Genomic DNA, 20,388 nt, shown 5'->3' on the forward strand with positions numbered 1-20,388 from the left:
CTTGTTTTACCCTTTGGTCTGGTATAGAAATACAGCAACACAACAAAACAAACAAATTTTTTTTTTTTAATAATCTATAACTCAATAAAGTCTTAAGATAAAACCAAAATTAACCAACCCATAAAATAAGTAAATTGTGAGTTTGGGACTGAAATTTTAAATTAAGCAGATTATTTCAAACTGCAAACAGAAAAAAGCAAATCCAAATATGCTTAATAAAACAAACAATCTATAAACAGAGAATGTATGTGGGGTAACATAATTGAATCACCTTAAAATTAAAGGACATAGAAGCAGCCAAGCAGGAGATGAGAGAGAGGCAGTGCTCACTGCTCAGTAAGTCAGTATCTATGCATACTATGCTAGTCCAAAGCAAATGCAATTCCCATATAAATGCATAAAGTAAAAAACACCTTGAAAAAAGCAAAATGAAAGAAAATTGACCGGCTTTGTTTGTTGTATATGAAAGAAAGGAAGCCCGTTTCCCTGTATCTACTGAAATTGTAACGAATTTGACAGAATATCTTTAATTGACCCAAAATTAAAGTTTTCAAGTCCTCAATTGACACGAAGAGATTGTCATATCTGACTAAGGTGTTAAATTTTGATTTTTTGGGGTGTCGAAATCAAAACCCATATTTGTTAAATTTTCATGATAATTTCGTCGAAATTATCGAAATTATTGAAATATTGCCGAAATCCTCGAAATTTTGGCTAAAGTTTCGACGGTGAGGTCAAGGACTGGTTTTGGGTTTTGGAAAGCTGGGTTTTTGGGAGAAAAATGGGGCGGTGGCAGGGGGCGGCTAGGGAGAGATCCAGGGAGAAAGAGATGCTTTTGGGAGAAAGAGGAGGGGGCGGCGGCAGAGAGGAGATCGAGTGAGAAAAAGGGGGCGGCGGCAGGGGGAGATCAAGGGAGAAAGAGGCCTGTAGGGGGGCGACATGGGGGAGATGAGGGAGAAAGAGGTGAGGGTGAGGGTGGGTTGATGATAGAGATGTAGAGAGAGAGAGCTAGAGAGAGAGAGAGAGGATGAAGAAGAACTGAAGAAGAATAAAAAACAGTGGAGACTCATGGGGGAAAAGAAAGGGAAGGAAAGGAAGAAAAGAAAAAAAAAAAAGAAGAAAAAAAAGAAAGGAAAAAAAGAAAAGGAAAGAAAGAAAAAGAAGAAAAAAAAGAAAAGAAAAAAAAAGGAAAAAAAAAAAGAGAAAAAAATTAAAAGATTTAGTATTGATTAGGGTTTGGAGCCTTTGGGCAATTTTAAAGAAAAAAAATGGTTTGGGGTTTCATTTGGCCGTTTTGGAGTTTCGTTTAGTTGTTTTTAAACCCTAAACTAGTAAACTTTAATATATTTCTATATAAAAAATAATTTAAAATACCCTAAAGGGCCTAAACCCTAATATCATATACCATATACTAAACAATATAGAATATAGATTATAAAATATATAGGGTTTAGTGTATAGATTATAGAGTATAAATAATATACTAATTTCATTTATTCATTATACTAATTTTATTTAATAGTATTTGTCTTTAGCGCGCATTATATTAATCTTATATCACATGAAACCTACTATATAATTTAGTTTCTTCAATGTTTTTTATCAATTTAGTAGATAATATGTTAAATAAACATATGGTAAAGTTTCATTCAAAATTTATGTATTTTTAGAGCAATTTCTGTCGTTTCTGTCTAATTTTTGTCGAAATTTAAAAATTTTTGAAATTTCCGTCCAAATTTTCATCGAAATTTCCTCAAAACCCGAAATTTTATTCTTTGTATCTAACTTACCATATGGAGCATAAGTGAAGTCCTTTTGTAACAATGGGCAAGTAGGAAAATTTGGAGGCCTTGGCGAAGCAGCTATGTTCTAGACTAACTAGTTGGTACTATAAAAATGGATGAACGAAAGAGTGGCATCTTGGAATTGGTACGTTGGCCGGAAAGAAACAGAAAAAGAAAGAAAGGAGCAGAGGAAGGCGTTCCAAGGTGACTGAGAAATGGATGATCTATTCCTTTTAGTTTGTTTTTACTTGTTAGTTTCTATACGTGGGTTGGGTTTTAGTTTTTGTGATAAGGTGTTGGGAACATTAGTCTCTATTTTGGTGTTTTGGTATGTAGGCTTCTTGCCTTTTTTTTTTTTTTTTTGGGGTATAGATATGGTTGAGGGTTTTTTTTTAGCTGACTAAGAGTGTTTGATTTAGGGTTCTGTAAATTTAGAAAATGTTTTTTTTTTTTGCCACTTTGAAATTTCATTAAAAGCAAGAACAGTACAGAGAGATAACAACATAACAGAAAGACAAAAAACCAACACCAGACTATCACCTAAACAACTTCAAACAAAAAAATACTACTGTTTTACACCTAAATTTGACACTTGTCGTTGGATGGATTTGTGGAAAATAGCAGAAAAATAGGATGATTATCATTAATTATTCTAGGGATTTTATTGAGATTTTGGTAGATTTTACTGAATATTAATTGTTCAGTTTACTTGGGAATGAAAGAAAATCAAGAAAATCAAGAGAGATATGGTGCAATTAGGAAATGATTCTGAAGACTTGATAGCCAAGGAAGCCAATTCCTATTCTACAAGGATTGCTCGACACTAGGTTGTCATACTCCTATAAATACATCTCTTCAAGAAGCACAAAGGACCTCTTCTCCAACAACAGAACAATCAACAAATCAACCAATAAAACAACACTTGAAACCAAATTCCTTAAGTTCTTCAAGCAAACAATTTCCTTAGTTAATTCTTAGGATTCTCTTAGTCAATTTCCCTTGTTTTTGTTTACACCCAAATTTGACATTTGTCGTTGGATGGATTTGTGGAAAATAGCAGAAAAATAAGACAATTATCATTAATTATTCTAGGGATTTTATTGAGATTTTGGTAGATTTTACTGAATATTAATTGTACAATTTACTTGATAATGAAGGAAAATCAAGAGAGATATGGTGCAATTAGAGGATTCTAAAGACTTGATGGCCAAGGAAGCCAATTCCTATTCTACAAGGATTGCTCGGCACTGGATTGTCATATACTCCTATAAATATATACATATCTTTAACAAGCACAAATGACCTCTTCTCCAACAACACAACAATCAACCAATCAACCAACTCTTGCAACCAAATTCATCAAGTTCTTCAAGCAAACAGTTTTTTTAGTTCTTAGGACTCTCTTAGTCAATTTCCTTTGTTTTGTAGCTCTGCTAAGAACGATCTTTTTAGTATCGATTTCATAATAATTTCAGTATTTTTCTCAATTCTCAATCAATTGTCGTTGCTATTGATTTTTCTTAGGTTGTTCAAAGTCTTTTAATTTTCACAAGCAAGAAACGAACCTAGATAAATTCTTGTTCCTTTATTTCTCGCACAATTGTCGTGTTAGAAGTTAGATTTATTTTTGGCATAATATATTAATTTTATTAATCTTTTCTATTACGTACAACTATTCTAAGCCGAATAGTGGCACACTTGCAAGCACCCCAAAAGGATGAAAAACTCTACTTGATTCACGGCCTTCCATCTCTAGGCTGTGACGATCTTTTGAGGGTAACAACTACTAACCAAAACAAAACAAAACAGAAGGAAAACAAAACAGAAACCAAGCTCCCCAAACACTAGACCCTAATCAACTGGGAGGCAGTCAGCAAGTAAGACACCACACAGAGAAGATGGGGTTGAAGACACCTAACTCAGAGAGCACATCTTCTTTCTCGCCAAAGAAGCTGCCAAGTCAGCAGCTTTATTCGCCTCCCGGCCTTCTCACCCAACTTTGGTGGATCGAAGAAAAACTATAGGATAGACGCCTAATCTCATGGATGAGAGGGAGGATTTCCCATGGGGTTGGAGAAGAAGGTCGATTAAGGCTATCCACCACCAGTTTTGAGTCCGACTCAATAATAACATGAGAAAAGCCCTTCTCTTTCGCATATTGAACCCCATCAGCAACAGCCATATATATATGGCTTCCACCAACACTGGGAAGAAGCAAGACAAAATCTTGTAGAGCCACCAATCAACTTACCACCACAATCTCTAACAACCACCAGGGGCGTATCCAGGATTTTAAAATGAGGTGGGCTAAACTTCCAAGCTAGTTTCTCATTATTGTTGGTGAAATTTTTTTGCGAACTTTTGATAACATCTTATCTGTTTTTATGACATTTCTCAAATTTACACAACGTATTAAATCACTTTTATAATTATTATCAAATAAAACTCGACGGCAAAAGTGAATTTCATTAATAAAAAACAAAATATACACCTAGTCAAGGAGGACGTAATGAGTCTTACTCCTCAAAATGCATATTCATAACAAGAAGAAACAATTAAAAAAACATGTAATGCAAATACAATATAACACTACTTAAATTGAGCCATGCGTTTCTTCACAGTATAAAAGTCATCAATTACGTAATCATAACTAATAGTATCAACAAGATTTTTTTCAATGTGAATAACTATACAATCTACAAGAAAGTCATCACAGATCTTGTTCCGAAGTCAATTCTTAAAAATTTTCATAGATAAAAATGGTCACTTTGCTGTTACCATAAAAATCAGAAGAGTCAACACTAGACAAATCAATCTCTCAATTAACAAGTATTATATATTTTCTTTCTCTAACAAATTCTTGGCATAATTCCGAAAGAGAAGACACATTCTGAAATTATAAAAGTTCACATGTCTCATACTTATAATGTTTCAATTAGTCTTTCAAGGTAAATAATTCATGTGCATTAAAGTCTTGAGGGTAAAATTTCTCAAATTTAATCAAAGAAAAAAAAGATTGAGAAAAAAAAAAAGGAATAAGAGAGATTGAGTATATATGAGTGAAAACTTGAACTGAAATTAAAATCTAGTAGTAAGATTCAGAGCTAGAGTTAGAAGAAGAAGAACTGAAGAAGTACTTCAGTTGGTGAGGTGGGCGGCGGAAAGCTTGGCTGAAGGATATATATTTTTTTTGTCATGGGTTGGGTATTGGGCTAAAAACCTAAGACTAGAAGTAGTATTGTTTTTTTTTTTTTTTGGCAAAAATTTGGGGTGGGCTACAGCTAAGGGATAAAATTTCGAATTTTGAGGAAATTTCGATGGAAATTTCGAAGGAAATTTCGACGGAAATTTCGAAGGAAATTTCGACGGAAATTTCGAAGGAAATTTCGACGGAAATTTCGAAGGAAATTTCGACGAAAATTTCGAAAATTTTTAAATTTAGACAAAAATTCGACGGAAACGACGGAAATTGTTATCAAAATACGGAAATTTTGAATGAAACTTTACCATATATTTATTTAACATATTATCTACTACATTGATAAAAAACATTGAAAAAACCAAATTATATGGTAGGTTTCATGTGATATGTGATGAATATAATGCGCGCTGGAGGCAAATACTATTAAATAAAATTAGTATAATGAATAAATAAAATTATTATATTCTTTATACTCTATAATTTATACACTAAATCCTATATACTCTATATACTAAATCCTATATACTCTATAATATATACACTAAATTTTATATATTTTATAATGTGTATTCTATATTCTTTAGGATATGGTATAAGATATTAAAGTTTAGGCTCTTTAAGATATTTTTAATTATTTTTATACAAAAATGTATTAGGATTTAAAATTTAAAAACAACTAAACGAAATCCCAAATTTTTTTTTCTTTCTAATTACACAAAGACCCCAAACCTCAAGTCCTCAACCAATTCTAAACTTTTTTTTTCCTTTCTCTTTTCTTTTTTTCTTTTCTTTTCTTTTCTTTTTCTTTTCTTTCTTTTCTTTTCTTTTTCTTTTCTTTCTTTCCTTCCTTCCTTTCCTTTTTTTCTTCTTTCTTCCCGTGACTTCACCAAACCCATTCTCTTTCTTCTTTCCCACTGCCCAGCCACCAAACCCATTCTCTTTCTTCTTTCCGGCCCACTGCCTCTCTTTCTTCTTTCCCACTGCGCAGCCACCAAACCCATTCTCTTTCTTCTTTCCCACTGCCCAGCCACCAGACCCACGCTGAAACCTTCTCTCTCCTCCCTCTTTCTCCTCCCTCCTTCTCTTCCTCCTTTCTCCTTCTTTTCCTCCTTCCCTCCCCGATCTCTTCTCTCTCTTCGATCTACTGCCTTCGGCGACGGCCGGCGACGAGGCCAGCTCGCCTCTTTCTCCCCTCTCTCCCTCTGGTCTCTGCTTCCTTCCTCAGTTCCTCACTGGCTTCAGCTGGGTATTTAGCGAAATTTCCCGAAATTTGGTCGAATGGGTGTTAAAATTTTGGAACCCTTAAAAATCGAAATTTAAACCCTTGGCTACAGCCCAGGTCAGCCCTCACATAGATATGATATGCCCCTGACAACCACTCGAATACCTGATTCATGACCTTCCTAGTTCCTCCACCCATGAGCCATCAATATTTATCTTAACCAATGGACGCTGAGGAGGAACCTAGGAATTCAAGGGAATAGAAGAAGCAGGGGGATAATCAAAGGATCTAGGAGCAAGTTGAGCTTGTTCTAGAGAGTGCAAAAATTCGCCACAAGCTTTTTTGGCCCCGCAGCTAGCAAGAATAGGATCGGGCCAAGTATAGATATGGTTGAGTTTTTTTTTTTTGGTGACTAAGAGGGTTTGATTTAGGGTTCTGTAAATTTAGGAAATGTTTAGTAATCAATGAATTAAAGTGGAATCCATGACAGAAGAAAAATGGAGAATATATATAAAAGGAGAAGGTAGAATGAGTATGTAGAAAGGAGAAGGTTGCTAGCATTCAAAAAAATCATGTGTAACTTATGAAATTTATAGACAGTCATGAATTCATGATGAACATTTGATAAATCAATCTTCCTACGTACTGGGGGGCCAAAAGGTCATAACCTTTACCTTGGTACTATTTACAATAACTACGAAAGAGTTAAAATTGGGAATTACATTAATAGCACTCTTTCACTTCCAACCAATTAACCAAATCTTTCATCTTCGTGTTTTTTTTTTTTTTTTTTTTTTTTTCCGGTTCCTTTTGTTTTTGGTATTCATGGATTATTTTCCTGCTACTGTTTATATAGGAGTTCCCTTTGCTCTCAATTTACATTACCTTTCTCTGGTTATCTTGCAATTGAGGTATATCTAATGGACCTTTTTCCATTTGATTTTTACCCGGCCTTTTGTCATGCCGAATTGCGGATTAGCAATGGTTTGAAAAACAAAGGATTAGGTGTTTGGGTGAATTCTTGGCCAGATATTCATCATGTATCTATATGTGTGTATATGTACGTTTCTTTTTATGTTGTTTACTTTATTTGACGGACCAATTTGGAAATTTTAATATATAAGAGAATGGTGAAAAGTAGGGACCAATAAAAACACCAGAAAATAGTATAAGGAAATCTCTGTTTATTATTTGTTTCGTTTTTTTCTTTTTTCTTAGTCAGTACTTTATTCTCTGTTTCCAAAACTTGTAAAATGTTATGTAATATAAAATTTCTCAGTGTTATTTTTGGTTCTTACATGTAGAAATCTGAAAGTAATTAATGAAAAAAATGCAAAAATATGAAAAGAAGAAAATCAATATTTGGATGATTACTTTAATTGAAATGAATATGTTAGACAAAATAAACAAAGATAGAAGTACGTTGAAACAAGTTTAAAAAAGTGGAAAGAGAAGTTAGTGAAAATAAATTGAAACTGTACATGTATGGATGGAAGTACGTGCATGGCCGTGTACGTCTTAAATTCATCATACATGCATTTGATTTGGAGCTTCGAGCAAGCAGTTAAGAACAATTTAATGTCATTGATTAATTGTTGGATTCACAAATAATCAATTGGAATCTCCTTCAATTACAATATTGCTAAATTTGTGGAGCTATGATATATATAGCCAGTCATAGTCCCTTCCATAAGGCAAAGCATTCAACATTATGAAATATCAAATCTTGCTTCTCTGTAAGTGTTGGAGATCTAGAGTTAAGAGTTTATTAATTCTGATTTCAATGATTTGCTATGAGCATGAGGCACTGGAGGACCTGTAGGTGATGCCGAAGAATGCAACTCCCATTAATTTGATGGAAACATGTTTTAGACATAGCAAGTCCAACTGGTTAATTAACATTAACGTACTGTCAAAGTCGTTGTTCTTCGATCTTCATTTCCAGATGAACACAAATTGACTCCCATGTCTTTATGATTGTGCTTGCATTGGACCAGCATCCTCTACAAGTTGATCTTCTCTCAACACGATCAACTCTGCGATTGCCTGCAGGATTTAACAACCAATATTTATGTCTTTGCCTAAATGCCAAAAAGAAAAAAAGATACAAAGGGACAAATCATTAAAATATTGAATGCTTTTGGTAGTTTCAATTAAGCAATACGCCCAATGCAAATTTTAATTTAGTATGCTTGAACATGAGGTAATCTTTTTCACAAATTTCCATACGTACTATGTATCATTAAACTATTTATCTGTCAAATTACAAACTAGTAATTCTCATTCATCTATCTCTGTCAAATTAAAACTGTATAACTGTCAAGAATTTTTAGAACATACTCTTTATCATTAAACTGATTTGCTTAAGTAGCCCTTGTCGTCCCTGCTTGCAAAGTAGTTGATTCTTTAATATCTTGAACCTCATAATTAGCAAGCTAGCTAGAGCCAAAGGTTGATCCTTTGCAGCTAGGACGTACAAGACATGACAACCTCATATGCATAACCATGAGGATGAACAACAAACAATGAAGATGAAGAAGAATATATCCCGCAATTCTACAGCATTGACATTAGTTTATGTTGGTTGTGTGGAGGATCCGGCACCATTCTTACGTAAACATGGAGCTCATATTGCCCTCCTAGACTTTTTTGGTACTAGGACCCGTTGCTTATCCAGTACATACTGACTCGGTTTTTGCCTTGCCTAATTCCCACTTGAACTAGCTTGCAATTGCCTCATTTCAGCCATTTGATATATATTTGTTTCCTGTATGGGATTGCATACATAATACATTAGTCTCCAGCCTATGTGTCTTGATCATGTTCATTGATATACTGACGCAGGCCAAACCACCTCGTTGTTCATCATGGACATCCAGTTGGTGAGTTCATCCCACATGGTGTTGAATGTTGATGTTATAGAGTCCTCCACCAAGGTTTACTCGAGGCCTTAGATCAAGTATTATTGTCCGTAGAATAGCGCGCATCTCCATTTGCAACACACACACACACACGTATATATCAGTACTCCTAGGTGCAGATCTATCATCATGAAATTATATAATATATTTTAATTGGCCCGGTTACATTTCCAAATCACTAGCTAGAAGGGATCAAGCCATGAAAAACAGCTAGCTCATAATATAAAAATTTAAAAACCGAGTGACTCAAAGAGAGAGAGAGAAACCAACCAAAACATAAAAACGTTGTTTCCAAGGATAAGGGAGTACGGCTTGTTTAGGGCTGCTCACTAGAAATGCCCATAAGGAAGAATTCATGATGATCGGATTCAGAGAAATTAGCTAACTGCTGATCCCAAATGAAGACCCAGTCCATGTGTCAAGTGCACCAGGAACAGACACTGCAATATTATCTAGTAAAGCTCACCAATTTGTTTTTGGTAGGAATAGATGCAACTGCCACTATTGTTAGTTTGTATTGCCTATTGCCGCCCTGCAGTCACCATAGAGCATGTTGGAGGTTGGTGTTGGGGTGGCAAGGGAGCTAAGGCCACCCAAATGTAAGAATGGTGGAAGCTTCTGCCAAAACCTGTCATGACAGTCTGTAAGAATGCTCCTCACCAATGCTACAGTTAGTTGGTTTCAATTTTTCACCATATCTAATGAGGTTGCTATATTGGTGGATGATTGATATTATTAAATAATGATATGTCATGGATTCTTCTACTATTTTGTTAAAAGTGGGTTAGGTAACTCACTAATTCCAACAGTTGCTTGCTGCATTTCCGCTTTCTTAATATTAGTTTCTGATTTGGTTTCACTAATTAAATATCCTCCACCATGCAAAAAAAAAAATGCTTACTAATTAATAGTAATGAATTTTCATGTAACCTCAAATGAACACTACTAATTAATAAACTGCTCATAAAATTTGAAAACGCATTCTTGAACCGAAAGTAACTTGCCTTACACATATATATCAGTTGAAGTCTAAATTACAAATCATTCTATCAGTTTTCTTCAACATTCTTACAACTAGAAGCATCTAACACAATTGAACTTGGTCATGCAACAACTTCAAACCCGCTACAAAATACGTAGATACCCTGCTAGTTTTCACAAAAAAATGACCAAGCTTTCACCATCAATATCATCCCCTTCACGAACTCAAGATCCTTCAATACCATCAATCTCACAAAACTACAAAATGAAATTTCTTTAATTGTATCACCAAAAAAAATATATAAATGCCCCGATAATTATCAAGAGTGTACCTTAAGCATGCAGCTTTATCCTCTTGATTTGCTGCTGCTTTAGTAGTAACTCCCTTAACTTCAAAAACACCATTTACAAGTCATAGAGTGCATATCTATTAAATTTACTGATAAACAAACTTTTTTGTTGTACTTATAGAATTAACCAACAACAATACTTAGCCATTGTGCATCATCTAAAATCTACACAAATATATACACCAATATATAAACCATGCAATGTTGAATGTTCCATATTAATGTAGGACAAGAAGTGGATTCAAAGCTTGAGGACCGAACCTCTCCCCAGAGGACCGGACCTTCGGAAACTAACCATTGAAGCCATGAAGCTGAGGATCGGACCTCCTCTATGAGGTCCGGACCTCCAGCACCTCCAGCAGCTCCCAGCTTTACCATGAAGACCAGAGCCAACCCTTCTCCCCCTGTTTCATCTGATTCCTATCTTTTCCCTCTTTCTTTAATAAGCCCACGTTATTCTCCTTGCCGATGCCTCTTACACATTTCTTTAATATCTTCCTCTTTCCCTTTTTATAATCACTTTCCCACTTCTTTAGTCATCTCCCATCATTATTTTCCCCAACAACTCCCCCACCTGCATTTCTTAATCAATTCCCACAACCCCCATGCTTCCATTTTTCTATTCCTCCCCCATAAACCAGCCTTAACTTGTCTACTTTCTGAAAGTGTCCACTAGACTACCAGAAAAGAAGAAACTTCAAAGTGCACAGAGAACTTAATTTCTGATTTAAAATTCCTAGCCCCTAGTGCAACCAAGAAAAAACCATATCATGTTTGTCTGCATATTCCATCAATAGAAGAGAAATTTCAAATTAATTTTTATTTGCATCTAGATATTTATATGATTGATTTGTACAATGGACTAAGAAAATAACGGGATTCCAACATCTTACAACAATTTTTTTTTTCTAGCACTAAGTATGTATAGACAAAAAGAAAACACTAAACATACAAAGATGATAAACCTGAAGGTGATCCTTTGATGGAGCAAGTAAGCATGTGTTCTGAAACAGCTTTTGGACCATGATTGTGAGCATTAGGCTACAGAATAAAGCATAAACCTACTAACTATTATTAAAATAATCATTTAGATATTCTTTAGTATTTAGAAAAATTAGATTTGAAAAGAGAATACCAAACTCAAGTGCATCAACACATATGTACAAATTAAATCACAATATACACAATGTATAAATCTTGGCCTCCCTCAGCAAAAGTCCTTTTTATCTACTAAATTTCCATACCATGTCATGCACCACCCCCTCACCACATATGCTTTGGCATATGCAGAGCAAGAGCAGTTCTTCAAGCACTCCTCCTCACATGCTTTCCAACTCAAAGTACTATATATAGTTGTTGTTACCTAATGAATTCAGATCATGAAAATGATTTATTCAAACCATCATGTTAAAATAATTGATCAAACATAGCTAAAGAAGACTAAGAAATTAAATCACAATATACACAATATAAGTGAGAAACCTATATAATCCGTAGTTTGCACTCTATGCCATATACAACATCCACATTACTTGGACAGAAGTAGTGTGGATGTAGATAATACCAACAATCTTTCTTGCCCGGCCTTTTTAGAAACATGAGGATTAACAATTGTTCTTACTACTCTGGACAGTTAAAATAGATAGAAAAGATATTGAGCTTACCTCATAATAAAATTAGACAAAACTATATGTGTTGACATCAGCCATCTTGCCTCAAAATATACACACCTAAGCTATCATATACAATTAGACAAAAACAATAAACAACTAAGAATTTGGGAGGCATAGCAAAATCTGATACTTCATATTCCTTTTGTGCCTTTGAAAAAAGGGTGAGTTCTTGGCATCTTCCTCTGCAAACAAATTAACAAATATAAAATGGTTCAGAGAAATTAATGTTTTGATTTGAAAAATGGAAAAAAAAAAAAAAAAAAACATGATCGGGCTGATTTGAAATAGAAACCTAAATGGCGGTTGCTCAGTAGTGATGTTGGAATTGTTTTTAATGTTGTCCATAATCGGCAGAGGAATTAAAGGTCGTGGGTGTTTGGGTTTCGAACAACAACGTGCAGCGTCTGAATGGGCTGGGTGTTTACACTTTTGAACTCAGCTCACCTAGGGGAAGATTTTGGGACCAACTTGACGTAAAGAGGTCGTCGGAACTAGTGACCTATCGGAGAGGAAGGCCGGATCAGGTTTGGTGTGAATCCATGTTTTCATTGGGTTGTTGAGCAATCAAAAGGCAGGGATAGAGAGAGAAGGAAGAGACTAGTTGATTGAGATCTATGTCGCCCGCGTAGGCTGCTAGACGGCGAAGAGATGGCCGGAGAGAGCTCACGACAGAGGAGAAAGAAGAGAGAGAAAGAGAAGGGGGTGTGCGGTTGCTTCAGGAGTAAAATGAGAAGAAAAATGTTGAAGTTAGGTCTTTATAAACAAACCCTATCTAACGAATCTACTAAATTGCCCTTTAACCTTAAAATACCCAAAACTTGATGCTCGTAACTCCTTTACACGTCTTCTTCATGTCTACATGCTCGTAGTCCCGAGCCCTATCCAACTAGACCAAAAACTCGTTTAAAATATAAACATTTAATTTTAACAAAATAAAACCTTAAACCAATTTATAAAAGCATTTCTTTTTATAACAAACAATTTTATAAATTCATAGAAAAATAATTTTAGTGAAATATTTTATAAATTCATCCCTAAACCCAAAATGTCAATTGTCACTTTCTCAACTTTAGTTTCAAATTAAGAAAAGAGGCTTTGTGCACAGCCACCATTACAAATTTAGTTTGGGTTAGGGGTAGGAAAAGATAAATTATCCCACTAATCTCCCAATTTGGTTACTATGTTTATGGAGCTACCAAAAAATCAACTATCTTACAAATTAGTGGGTTCTAAGGCAACTATTATGTCCACCATAAACATAGCAATCCCTAACAATAAGTATTAGTGAGCACCCATGTATCTTTATTTTTCTGTTGCGTTTTGGTTGGCAGTTATTGTCGTGCTATTTGAATACAATGAATGTTGAAAAATACCAACCAAGATAAACAAATAGTGAAAAAGCATACTGAAAATGCTATGTCAGAAATTTTTGGTTCCTGTATATAAAAATCTGGGATCTGATAGCTCCAAAAAGGAGTAAAATTCATATTTGGAAGATTATCTTTTTTTTTTTTTTTTTTGAGGAAATCATAATCTTAAATTGAAATGAATATATATGTTTAGACAATTTAATGTACGGACTAACTATTATTCTCACTACGTGACTCCTTATGAAATTGAGTCTTCATATATTTAATTTTAAAAAATAAAATAAATAAAGATAGAAGTTGAATTGAATATTTAAAAATTAGAAGAAAAATTAGTGAAAACAAAACTAAGTGACGGGATGGGGTACGTACGTGCATGGCCATGTACGTACGTAGTAGGTCATACTGACATACATCTTTTTTTGCTTGAATCAATTATTCAATATATTTACGAAAATTCATTATTGTTTTCCTAAAATGCTTTATTTTTCTTAATTCACTATATTTGTAGCTAGGAGTGGAATTGTTATCAAACCCTTACACTCTTTGGTTAATTAATCTTTATTTTTCGTGATATTTGTTTCTACTTCATAACAATTACACGATGCGGATAAAATAAAAGGCCATATTTCACATTTGGTCCTTATAGTTTGGGCCAATTTTCACTTTCATCAATATAGTTTTAATATTGGTCCTGTACTTTAGGAATTGCTGCAATTCAATTCCTAAAGTATAAGGTAATTTTGTTCACAAATTACCTTATATAAGGTAATTTGTGAATAAAACTTATAATTAGTATGCATAAGTATAAGGTAATGTTGTTCACAAATTACAAAACTTGTATCATTCAACTGTATATCGATCTGTCAAATCACAAACTGGTAATTTTCTTTAATCTATGTCTGTCAAATTACAAACTGTACATATTTCAAGATCATCCATTCAAACAGTTGTTTCTTCAACTCTAATGGTAATTAGAGCTACAACAAAATAGATGGATTGAATCACAGGATAAGCCAAGATTATTGTATAATAATAGCTCCTTGGTTTTCTACTAGAAGTGTTCCATAAGATAATATTGTCGTCGTCAACTTCTAGACACATCAAAATCAAGCTCTCTCGGTGCAAGAAGACCATCATCATAGTCTACGAAAAGGAGAGGACAAGTTGTAACAAAGAGCTTGAAGTTGTTGGTACGTACTGTTGGTGGCCACGATTGCGCGATTATGGTGCTTTGAAACGAAATGAGGATAGCTGATAAAATCCGGCAAGTCTTGCATACACCACCGAAATCGTACTTAGATTCATTGGTAGTCTAGAGAGTATGCCAGCATTGATTTCTTAGGTGATGTATGGGCCACATGTTTTCATATTGTGTTGAGCCACATTCTGAAGTCTAATGTTGTTGACACATCCATCTACACAAATAACAAAGACAATAACCAAGAAATGAGAAAAGACAACAAATAGAAACACAACCTAAAAATTAAACCATAAAAGTAGTACGTCATTATAAGAACTTAAGAAGGAGGCTGCGGTAACACCTTGGTATCTCCGGTAAAAGAGCTCCATATATAAGATAATTTGTTGCTGTCAAAAGAATAAATTTCAAAATGTTAGAGAGACTGTCAGATCCAGTGACCAAACAATAAAAATGATAATCAATCAAACACTGATTGAAGAAATAGTTGATCGATTAATTAGGGATATATATCTATACATACCTCTGGTAAATCATTGTTCCAATGTTGAAAGAACTTTCAAATTTAGGTTCTTCATCAACATCATCTTTATTTTCATCTTGGCTTTCTACAGCTACTCCAAAACACAGGCTACACGTCCCAATTACCATATGCTCCATCCTTTAATCCACAAACACACCCTAAGAGAGATTTTTTTGTTTGTGCAAAAACAACCCAATCAGTCTTGGGTTAATTTATAGATAAGATGGAGGGTTCCAGAAGGCTAGAAGGGTTCGAAAAACTTATAGATTTAGGTTTTTGGATGAATTCTTATCTTGTCCAGATACTATGTATCTATATCTGTCTTGTGTGTATATTTCCTTTTCTGTTGCTTACAGTTTGGCAAGTCTCTTAATTTGATGGACCACCTTGAAATTTTATTTTTATTAATTTAGAAAGATATCTTTCGATTAATCAATAAGAAAAAAAAAAAAAAAAAGGATACCTTTCGTTTGTGCACAATCCACCTCAATCTAAGGTCAATTAATAAATAGGATCGTTCCAAAAGGCCAGAAGGGTTTGATCGAAAAAACAATGGGCTTCTAGAGTTCTAGGGTTTTGTTTCTGGTTTCACTTGTCCATGGCTTTTTTCTTATAATTAACTGTTTGGCAAGTCTCCTAAATTTGTACTGCTATTTGGTGCACAATTTGGAAATTTTATTTTTGTTAATAGTGGAAAATAGCGACTAATTAAGAAAAAATAAAACATAGTAGAAAAAGCATACAGAAACTATTTTTTTCTTCTTCAAAAAATAACTTCTTCTACGTACTGATAATCAACTCACCTAAAGTTTGTGTTGAACAAAAATTGTAAATAAATAATAATAATATTACCCAAAATAATTTCACCCAAATTCATTTAAGGAATAAGAGTTTTATTATTTTAAGCACGACCCATTCAAGATGGAGTACATCTCTTAATTATAATCCCTTGACTTAATTAAGAGAATACCCTTTGATTCCGATTGCAATGAAACCAATGGATCACTTTGTGAGTGTTTGGATTTTCAATAGATGAAAAACCTATAGAAATAGAATTTATTTGCGACTGCGGTTGCACCCATATTTTAGGTTGCCTACGTACCAATTGCAGAATCAAACCACACGTAGTTACAAGGTTTTGAGATTTAAATAGGTGAATTACCCATTTAAAAGATTTGAGTAATTTGGGTAGAGTTTAGAACCCTTGGATTTAATTTGAGAAATTAATTCAGGGATGTGTGTAGAACTAATTTCTAAAGGATTTGGGCGGATTTGATTTGACTTGGTTGGCTTTGTGCCACTTTGGAGTTGAATTTAGGATTTAGATTTGATAGATTTGGTTTTGTATCAATTTGGGAGAGATGATTTTGTATCATTTGAGTAAGTTGGTTTTGTACCAATTTGAGAGAGATGGTTTTGTACCAATTTGAGATTTGGGATTTGAAGAAAATGTGTCCATTAAATGTTTTGTATCAATTATTTATTAATTGACACATTTTATTTCTTTAATGGGCGAACATGAATTTGGTTATGTGCCCACTAATATCTTTGTATCAGTTATTTATTAATTGACACACTCTTTATTTATTAATGGGCAAGCAAGAATTTACAGAGAGGTCCAATGGACTTTGTTTGATTTTTATACTAATTATTTGGTAATCGGTATTATCTTTGGGTATTGTAATTTTTGGGACAGGCCCAATCAACTTGCTTGAAATATAATTGGTGCATGTACTGCATTAGAGTCAGCTTGTTGAAGACTCGGTGTAAACCCAACTTAGCAAGAATTCTCCATGCAAATATTTCTTTTGGAGGTGTTGTACATGAAGCGTCTCTGGAGCAACACCAGCTTGACTAACTTGTGAGTTGGCATGCATTCACAAATGAGGTTGGATTATACTTGAATTTATGTGAGACCAAGATCCATTCATCCTCTTCTTTGTATCGTAAACAACATGCAAAGAAAGCACCCAGATTGAAGCTGGCATTATTACTTTTCTCCATTCTCTTCATCATGTATTCGATCTTTTGATGACAAACTCATTGAGATGGTTTCAGCCTATACCCATTATTTGGTAATGAGAGTACTTAGCTAACACCTTGCAAGCTAGCGAAGACATGTGAACACCACCTAGTGCCTCTTCATTCTCTAATTCTATTGGGGCAGCAAAGTCTTAGACTTCTAGTGAACTTCAAATGCCTTTAAAAGAATTTAAGCTGCACCTACATTGCTTATAGCATCAAAGAACCCCACGGTTAGCATAGCATCAAAAGAAAAATCTTTGTTCATGCTTTAGTGCACAGAAACTAGGCTTTATGCCTATGTTTGCAATTTTCCTTTACATAGTGATAGTAGGTCATAAGCCTCCTATCTTTTTCATCTATCCTTTTGATTGCAGCCATTGTCAACTCTTTTTCTTTTAATCGCTATCTTGGTGCCTCTGTCATTACCAAAGAATTAATTTTTTTATTTCTTTGGTTTGGCAATTGATGACTCCCTTTTTTTTGGTCTGTTTGCAAGTGACCCGTAAGGAGAAGGTCAGTCCTTTTTTTTTTTTTTTACTTTGTTTTCTTGGCTTTATGCTGCTACAGAGATGACAAACGCCATTTATATTTTCCCTTGGCTTTTTGCCATTTCTTTGTTTTCTTTGTCTAATGCAAAGGAAATATATCACAGTCATGAGACTTGATTTCTTTGTTGGTTGATGGTAGAGAAGGTGATTTCCTTTGTGGGGTCCAGCATAGAACCACAAACTTGGAAATTTAATTTTGTGAGGTTCAGATCAGAACCACCAATTTGAGATGAGAGCAATTTATGGGGGGTTCAGACCAGAACCCCCATCTTGAGATGAGATGGATTTATAAGGAGTTCAAACCAGAACCCCCATCTTGAGATGAAAGTAATTTATGGGGGGTTCTGACCTGAACCCCCATCTTAAAAGAAAGAACACCGCCATGGGCCACTACCTTGATTTGAACAGCAACGGTCTTGCGCGTAGTAATTCTCTCTTTTTTCTATTCTTTCTCCTTCAGCCTTTCGGTCTCCCCTCCTTTTTTTCTGAATCCTTGGTGCTCTATTTATAGAGTCTATGAGAGGTCCAAGTGATGAGATAACTCTCTCCATTTAAATTTAAACTCATTAGATAAGAGATAATTAAGCTTCTAAATAAATCCACATTATCTCATTTTTTCAATTTGTTTTCATTTGAAATTAATGTGGCACATGGTATATGGGGATCCTATCTCAACCTCAACCTTTGAACTGTTTGAATTTTTTTTACACTTCAACAGATGCCCCCTAGAGCATCGTGCGTGGAATAGCTTTCCGCGTGCGAGGCTTGAAATTTCTTCTTTCTGAGATCCATTTATAAAGACGTGCTTGAGACTTCTTTGCAACTTGTCCATAACATAAACGGAAGACTTTGTAGTACGCACCAGTTTAGTCACGTGCAGATACTATTGGTGGAGAAAAGTGAATTTTGAGATTGTATGGCTGCATCTAGCTTTTGAGGCTGGGTGTCTCCAACTTAGATTTCATTGGATTTTAAAAGTCCAATAAAATTTAGATGTCTCCAACTTAGATTTTAATAGATTCCAATTAAATTTAGATGTCCCCAACTCAGATTTTAATGGATTCCAACGAAATCCAGGTTTCCTAAAAAAGTCATGGATTTTATTAAGTGAAGTATTTTAATAGATTTGAATGGATTTGGATGGATTTGAATGCATTTTTTACATATAACAAATTCCATGAGAATTCTACCCAATTTCTTTGGATTTTAATGGATTCTATGGATTTTAAAATCCATTAAATTCCTTTAAAATTTGAGTTGGGGATACCCCCCAAATTTCCTACGTACCCTTTTAAGGGATCAAGACATACGTAGTTCACCCCTTTGATTTAGGGAAGAAATGATTTTTTTTTTTTTTTGGGTGGCTGCATCTAGCTTTTGAGACTAAATTGCTTACGTACCCCTTTGGAGGGATCAAGCCAGCCGTAGTTCAAAAGAAAGTTTTTTTTTTTTTTTGTGGACATGTGGCTTTAAGTTGAATCCACCACTATCTCATTGTTGTCAATCATCTCTTGGATTATATCCTTGAGAACGTTGCAATCCTTTGTGGGATAACCAGTAATTTGATGATATTGACAATACTCAGAGCTATTTGTCTTGTTGACTTAACTCGATCGTTTTGGCTCGAGAAGCTCAATAGCTTTAGCTTTAAGAAGCTCAAAAAATATTTCTTCGACATCTTCTTCGTCAAAGATGAATTTGGCTTCTTTTCTTTCTTTAAGCATTAGCTCCCTTGGTTTTTCTTTTCCTTTGCCCCTATCAGACTTTTTGTCAATTTTAGTAAAGGTAGCCATTTACTCGGTCTCTTCCTCACTATCAGTTGTCTCATGTCTTGAGTACACCTCTTGGGTTATGGTTTTCTGGCGCGCAATTTGTTTTTCAACGTTGCATGCCTTTGAGACTAATGCATCAAAGGTTTGGGGTTCTCTAGCGCAAACAAATGACGCTATCTCAAGTAAGAGATTACTTGAACAAATTTGTACTGCAGATTATTCACTTAATTTCTCTATGTATTGAACATTAAGGTTTCTCCATTTGGCAATGAACTCATTGACATTCTCATAGGGACCTTGCCTAGCTTCAGTCAAGTCAAGAAGTGTGACTTTTTTCTTGGAGTTGACAAATTGAGCTAGAAATGCTTTTTGCATGTCTTCCCATGTGTGAATGCAATGTGGTGGTAAATAAGTATACCAGGTAAAAGCTGATCCTTTGAGCGACTGAACAAATTGCCTTATGAGCAAGGCATCTGACCATGAAGCCTCCCCACAAGCAGAATAGAAATGAGCCAGATGTTCAAAGGGAGAACAGTTTATCCCATCAAACTTATCAAAGATTGGTTGATAGTTTTTGGGAAATGGGCATGCATCGTAGTGATCCGGGTAAGGTTTCAAATGCCCAAGAATTGGTGGATTTTGGGACATCAGAGCTTTCTGGATTCCTTCAGCTACCAGTGACTCTATGTCTTTTTTAGTAAGCGGACATATAGAACCCTGTCCCTTTTCCGATTTTCCACTATTTTCAACATTAGCCTTGGATAATTTAGCAGTCAATCTTGCTATTTCTGCATCATGTTCAGCCTTCAATTTTTCCAT

The 20,388-nt window shown here is 34.6% G+C and overlaps 1 pseudogene; it reads right to left on the reverse strand.

Annotated features, from left to right (window-relative positions):
• Positions 1 to 19,266: 19,266 nt before the first annotated feature.
• Positions 19,267 to 20,388, reverse strand: LOC147292443 (uncharacterized; annotated as a pseudogene).

This window comes from Dryas octopetala, chromosome 2 (genome assembly GCF_963921425.1).
Source record: "Dryas octopetala chromosome 2, drDryOcto1.1, whole genome shotgun sequence".
Classification (NCBI taxonomy): domain Eukaryota; kingdom Viridiplantae; phylum Streptophyta; class Magnoliopsida; order Rosales; family Rosaceae; genus Dryas; species Dryas octopetala.